We start from the raw sequence: 7,289 nt of genomic DNA on the forward strand, positions 1-7,289 counted from the left end.
TAGTGAACCAAAATCCTGACATGTCCCTCTTTATCTGATAGTTTAAACTCATTTCCTGCCTTTATTGCTCTCGCCCTTTATTTCTCTTTCCATTAAAACTCGTAGCTTAGATAAAAATTCAAACACCCCCCCCCCCCATTTGTGACCAAATAGACGGACTTCTACAGATATCCTGGCTCCCTGTGGAGATCGACCTGACTTCCCTAGCTATATAGTTAGTCGAGTTAGTTTATTTTTGACAGGTACACGACAGACGTGTCAAATTTTGGCGCCGTTGCCGGGGAGGCAATTGCCCTATTTGTTTTCGTTCCGTTTATTTTATCCGTCACAGGGAATTCCTATTCCTTGAGGCCGTTCTTATTATTTTCTTTCAGTGTTGTTTATGCCCAGGTCAGACAGGTGTGAATTAGTTTCAGCTGATTCAGAGCCAGAGAGATTATTCAGGCATAGATTCCGTCTGATAAGGAAATCACGAAAGGAAGACTTGAGTACTTTCGAGCCGGAGTTATATCATTCTCTTTTCGAGGAAGATAGTCCGATTTCTACAGTAAAGATGCCTAAACTTTCTAGTCATTCAGTGCCTAAAGCCTCTTCTATTCCCAAAGGTTTCAATCTCCAAACGGAGGATGGGATCACCTTTGATATTCGTCCTTCTTATATCAATCTGGTGGAGAGAAACATTTATAGAGGTGTGGCTGGTGAAGATCCGAGGAAGCATATGGAGACCTTTACCGATTACTGTTCTATTATCCCCACCACTAAGGGGGTAACTCAAGATAATATTAAGAAGGTTCTATTTCCTTTCTCTTTAGTGACTCGACCAGGAGTGGTCGATCGACTTGACCGCACAAACTCTTTGAGGTTCTGATTGGGAGTCTCTTGCTCTTGTATTTTACAAGAGATATTTCCCTCCACAACGCACCAATTTGCTGAGGGCCAAGATCACTAGTTTCAGACAGGCTCCCGATGAAAGTTTTTATGAGGCATGGTCGCGATTCAAGAAGTTGGTGAGGTCTATCCCTCACCATGGTTTTGACCCATGGTTTCTAGCTAATCAGTTCTACAATGGGTTGTATGACGACCAGAGAGCCATACTTGATGCGGCATCTAGTGGAAGATTTCAGGAGAATACAGATGATGATAAGGGATGGTCCCTTATTGAAGAGATGGCGAATCACAGTGTTGAATATGGTAATCCGAGGGATGGGATTAGGACAGTTCATGCGAGTTGATAAGCGTGTTTTGGCTCACCGAGACCATGAATGCTAGGTTCGACAAGTTAGAATTACAAGCTTCTGGGGAGCCTCAGACGGTCCATGTTCTTACTAGAGGAGAGACCGTTTCTTGTGAGAGATGTGGAAGTAATGATGGCCACACTGCTGTTGGCTGTCTTGTAGAGAAGGAACAAGTCCTTGCCTTTCAGCAATATAGGCAAGGAGGAGGTTCCTATTACGATAATCAAGGGGCATTCCATCCTAACCTGAGGTGGACTAGTCATAATGTGCTCAATCCTACACCTCCTCCGCACCAGCAGCAGCCTTATGTCCCTCCACACAAGAATCAACAAGGCTTTCAAAAGCCCCCTTCTTTTACTCCTCCTAACCATGGTGCATCATCTTCCGGTGGGGTGAGTGAAATTGGTGAGCTTAAGTCTATGTTGCAAGCCATCACGAAGCAGTGGAAATTGAGTGATCAACAGAAAGATGCGTCCATAAAGGCACTTGAAACTCAAGTTGAGCAATTAGCCACTAATCAGTCCACAAGAAAGCAGGGTCAATTACCGACTCAAAATGAGAAGAATCCACACGAGACGGTAAATTTCATCAATCTGAGAAGCGGTCGTTCATATGAGGGACCGAAAATGCAGAAATCAGACCCAAGGAGAGCTGTAAGTGATGAGGAACAGTGTTCTGGCGAAGAAAATAAGCTCACGGCAAAGAAAGTGCTCGATCGACTGGTTTCAGGTGGTCGATCGAGCAGATTTGGGGACGAAAGTAGTCGATCGAGTGAAAATACCACTCGATTGAGTGAACAGGAAATGCAGAATGGTCGATCGAGTAGTTTTTCTACTCGATCGAATGAAGAGCAAAGTGGAGTTAATCGATCGAGTGGAAATTTTACTCGATCGACTGACATTGATGAGGAAACTGCTCGATCGAATGGGTATATTGGTCGATCAAGTAGTTTTGATGACGAGAAGCTTATTCGAGAGCCTGCTAGTGCTCGTTTAAGCGATAAATCACCGGAAAGACCTCGTTCGAGAGGTAAGAGGCGTCCAAAGGATATAGAACTTGCTCCGGAAGATACATTGGAGGAGAGAAACAAGGGACTTGAGATACCTATTACAGTTCCCTTCCTGAGGCGTCTGCAGAATACAAAGGCCAATCAACAATTCGGTAAATTTGTTGAACTTCTGAAAAGCTTGGAAGTCACTGTGCCATTCACCGAGTTGCTGACAAAGGTACCCTCTTATCTTAATTTTATGAAAGAAATTTTGAGTCGTAAGAGGACCATTAGTGATAGTGAGACCGTAGCTTTGACTGAGGTGGGGTCAGCCCTATTTCAAAATAAGTTACCTCCTAAGCAGTCAGACCTGGGTAGTTTTTCGATTCCGTGTCATATCGGTAACTATTTGATTGATAATGCGCTATGCGATTTAGGCGCTAGCGTGAGTGTCTTACCGCTGTCTCTGGCTAAGAGATTTGGTTTGACAAATCTGAGTTGCACTAACATGACAGTCCAGATGGCCGACCGTAGTATATCACGGCCACTAGGTATAGTAGAAGACGTACCTGTAAGGATCGGGTGGTTCTTTATTCCTGTTGATTTCGTTGTATTAGACATCCCCGAAGATGCACACACCCCTATTATTTTAGGGAAACCATTTTTGTCTACTGCTCGTGCAGTTATTGACGTCGGGGGGGAAGACTTTGACCTTTCAGGTAGGGGACGAAGAGCTGATTTTTAATCAGTCTATGTCCCGGAGGGCTCCCATGCAGGCTCAGCCTTGCAATGCTCTCTCTTATATTGACCCTATTATTGACACTCCAGTTGAAAATTTGGAGTATTGTGCTGCAATTGTTATCCCTCCGCCTCAGGCTGAGAGCAAGAAGGAGGAAAGTTCGTCTGTTTTCCTTGCTGCAGGTACAGATGAAAGCAACGAAGGAGCTGTCAAAGGGTGTTGTGCAACTGCTGTCAATCAACTTGGAAGTAAGGATGCTAAAGACGGTGATAGAGGAGCAAGGACGAGAAAAGTTCGTGCCTATGTGGATGAGAACTATTCCCCTCCTACTGTTACGAATGACCATTCATGCTCATGGAAATTGAAGAGGACAGTCAATGTTGCTGAGATGACGTCCTCCAGTCAGGAGCCCTTCAAGGGGCTACTGAATTGCATTGGGAATTAAACGGGGAAATGCCCCGTGTAATACTTTGTAATAGATAATTTTGAATTTTCCGTTGAATTTATTTTATTGCTTTTAATTAGGACAATTAGTTTTTAGACTGCTTTTAGCGTAGATTTAAGACTATAGACTGTTCTTATGCGTTTTGGTATTTTGGGATATTTTTGCACGTGTTCTTATGCAGGTTTGGGGATGTTTTTACGCATCCCAAGGAAGAAAAGACGAAAATCAAGAGCTTACGCGAGAAAAGAGCTCGATCAAGTACTTTTTGTACTCGATCGAGTGAAAATTTGGTCGATCGAGCACTTTTTCAGGTCGATCGAGTATAGCAATAAGTGGGACTTCTCGATCGAGTAGATTTCTACTCGATCGAGCAGATGAAGCATCAGAGTGCTCGATCGAGTGGTTTAAAACCACTCGATCGAGTGAAATGAACAGGACACAAGGAGTTTTTCTCACTTAAACTCTTCTTCCTAATTCTCATTCATTTGTTCCCCTAATTTTCGTCTAACACTCCTCTAATTGCGACACAAATTCCCTAAAATCCCCATTTTTCTTACCCAATCTCCAAATCCGCCACCTACAATCCCTTGCTTTTTAATTAATCTATCAAAGCCCCATAATTTCCCCTTAATTTGTGCTCATCTCCACTGTTTTAAAAAAGGGTTAGGGTTTGCGGTTTTCAGCTCGAAAAATCGCTTGTTTGCTTGATTATTTGAAGATTAATTGCATATTGTAGGTTTCTCTCACCAAGTAAGTGATTCCTCTAGCTTCATTGCATTTTGAATTCATTTTTTTTGCATTTTCATGAGGAAAATTGAATTAGGGTTCGAAAATCCATGGTTAGTCGATTTTTTTCGACTTAATTTGTGTTTGTTGCCCTTGTTTCTCTTGCTTGATGATCAACCCCAATTCCTCGCTGTTTGTTGCATGTCTTAATTCGAATTTTACATGATTTTTGTTATACGGGTTCAGGACAGTCGAGATTTTCGACTGTCACTTGGGTTATTGCTGCTGTAAATTATCTAGTTAGCATTTTTGTTGCGAAATTGCTGCTGATTGTTGACTGATATCGCACCCCCGTCAATGCTGTAAGTCGAAATTTGCAATTAGGGCTGTTTAAGTCGAATTTTTGTTGACTGATATCGCCTTTCTTTCCCACATACTTCGTCAAAAAATGGGAAGGCCGAGCGCAAAATTCGTTCCAAAATAACATGATTCTACACTCTTATTTCATGCCTCAATTCCCGTCAAATATTGGCATCATCCTTTAGACATGGCTACCTATCTAACGAACATATTGCCCAGCAAACCCATTTCTTATGACATCCCTCTTCAAGTGCCATATCATCGTCCTCCGTTATATGGTCACCTTAGAGTATTCGGTTGCTTATGTTACCCGCTTATTCCTGCCACCACTATACCTAAATTGCAACCTCGTGCCACTCCGTGTGTGTTCCTTGGCTATCCTAAAAATCACCGTGGTTATAAATGTCTCGACATTTCATCTAAAAAAATATTTATCAGTCGTCATGTTTTATTTGATGAAACAATTTTTCCATTTGCTAAAAATTGTAGTCCTGACATTCACGCATATGATTTTTTGGATGGCGGGTTCTCCCCATATATCCTTAAACACATGACCGAACAGCCATCTCAGCCATCACCCACTCCACCACACTCACCACCTCACTCGCTTAACCCTACTCGCCAACCCAGGCCTCATGTTAGTAGTGTTTCGCCTAGTGACCAGGCCTCCCCTGTTTCTGTCCAACCAGGCCCTTCACAGCTTGCCCCTTCCATGGACAGTCAGCTGTGTGTCTCCAAACCCACCACCAGGGCTGACCATGGCATATATAAACCCAACCCTAAATATTCCAAGTCCACCACCCATAACCTCAGTCACACTCTAGCTATTTCACCGGTTCCACATAACCCAGTGACCGCTCTTCATGATCCAAATTGAAAAATGGCTATGGACGATGAATATAATGTTCTTATTGATAATAAGACTTGTGTGTTGGTTCCTCGTCCATCAAATGTTAGCATTATACGGTCCATGTGGATCTTTAGATATAAATTTAACTCTAATGGCTCTTTTGAAAGGTATAAAGCTCGTCTTGTAGGTGACGGAAAAACGTAGCAAATTGGTGTTGATTGTGGTGAGACTTTCAGTCCTGTGGTCAAGCCCTCAACCATTCGCACCGTGTTGTCTCTTGCCTTGTCCAAGTCTTGGGCCATTCACCAACTTGACGTAAACAATGCTTTTCTTCATGGCAGTCTCAATGAGACGGTCGATATGTATCAGCCACTTGGTTATCGGGATAAAAATCGCCCTGATCACGTCTGTCTTCTGCAAATGTATCTTTACGGTCTTAAGCAACCACCGCGTGCTTGGTATAAACGATTTGCCGATTTTGTGACTCAACTTGGTTTCATACATAGCAAGGCTGACCACTCGCTTTTTATACTTCGACAAGGTACTAATATGGCTTATTTATTATTATATGTTGATGATATAATTCTCACGTGTTCATCCGCCGCTCTTCGTGCATCAATTATGAGTCGTCTAAATGGGGAATTTTCTATGAAAGAACTTGGGTCTCTTACCTACTTCTTGGGCATTTTCATCAAATCTTGTAAGGCCGGACTGTTTCTTTCGCAAAAGAAATACGCAACGGAAATAATTGAACGGGCTGGTATGTCTTCATGTAAACCCGCTGCTACCCCTGTTGACACAAAACCAAAACTCAGTGCTTCTTCCTCGACACCTTATGCTGACCCGACACTTTATCGTAGCCTTGCCGGTGTTCTTCAATATCTTACATTTACAAGACCCGACATATCCTACGCGGTTCAACAAGTGTGTTTACTTATGCATAATCCGATGGTAGATCATATGAATGCTTTGAAACGTGTCATTCGGTATTTGCAGGGTACTGTTAAACGCGGTATTTGGCTCCAAAATCAGCTCCTACACATATCACGGCCTACACCGATGCCGATTGGGGTAGTTGTCCCGACACTAGGCGTTCGACATCGGGGTACTGCGTGTTCCTCGGTGATAACATGATTTCGTGGGCCTCAAAACGCCAGCCCTTGTTGTCTAAATCAAGTGCTGAAGCGGAGTATCGTGGGGAGGGTAATGTAGTGTCGGAATTCTACTGGCTCTGAAATCTATTGGTCGAGCTACACGTCCCAATGACTAAAGCTACGCTAGTTTATTTTGATAATGTCTCCGCTATTTATTTATCCAGTAATCCAGTCTAGCACCAACGCACAAATCACATCGAAATGGACATTCACTTTGTGCGGGAGAAAGTTGAGCGAGGGGAAGTACTGGTTCGTCATATACCATCTCGTTACCAAATTGCAGCTATCTTCACTAAAGGCTTACTGTTGGTTCTTTTTTATGATTTTCGCGACAGTCTCAACGTTTGTTTACCTCCCGTTTCAACTGCGGGGGAGTGATAGAATAATAGTAAATATTATGTAAGTTATTTACTAGTTATTTGTTGCCTAATTTGTGGGAAATTAGTTGCCTAGTTTGTTTATATTTAGCTCCTAATTAGTCGTGATTCCCTTCCTAAATGATAGGCTAACAATTGTATTTAACATCACGTTTGATTGCAATACAAACCATCTGTTAATCTCTTTCACAAACTACAAATATGGTAGTCAAGTAGTCAGTCACGCCATATACGGTGTATATCTTCAAAGATGTTTATTGTTTATTCCCCTATGTGTGTTATTTTTTCATCTGTTTATAAGCGATGTAAAATTAAATACCGACTATAATATAGTACTCATAGATATTGTATTTTATCTCTTAGATTCAAGCTTAGCTTATAATTGAAGGGTTCTGTAACGATTTTCAACAGATTT

The 7,289-nt window shown here is 42.2% G+C and overlaps 1 non-coding gene across 1 annotated transcript; it reads right to left on the bottom strand.

The window, feature by feature from the left end:
• Positions 1 to 926: 926 nt before the first annotated feature.
• On the bottom strand, positions 927 to 1,033 carry LOC141636087 (small nucleolar RNA R71). The gene has a single exon (XR_012540724.1). It is a non-coding gene; the product is annotated as a small nucleolar RNA R71 (small nucleolar RNA).
• Between the last annotated feature and the right edge of the window lie 6,256 nt (positions 1,034 to 7,289).

The sequence above is a fragment of the Silene latifolia genome, chromosome Y, assembly GCF_048544455.1.
Source record: "Silene latifolia isolate original U9 population chromosome Y, ASM4854445v1, whole genome shotgun sequence".
Classification (NCBI taxonomy): domain Eukaryota; kingdom Viridiplantae; phylum Streptophyta; class Magnoliopsida; order Caryophyllales; family Caryophyllaceae; genus Silene; species Silene latifolia.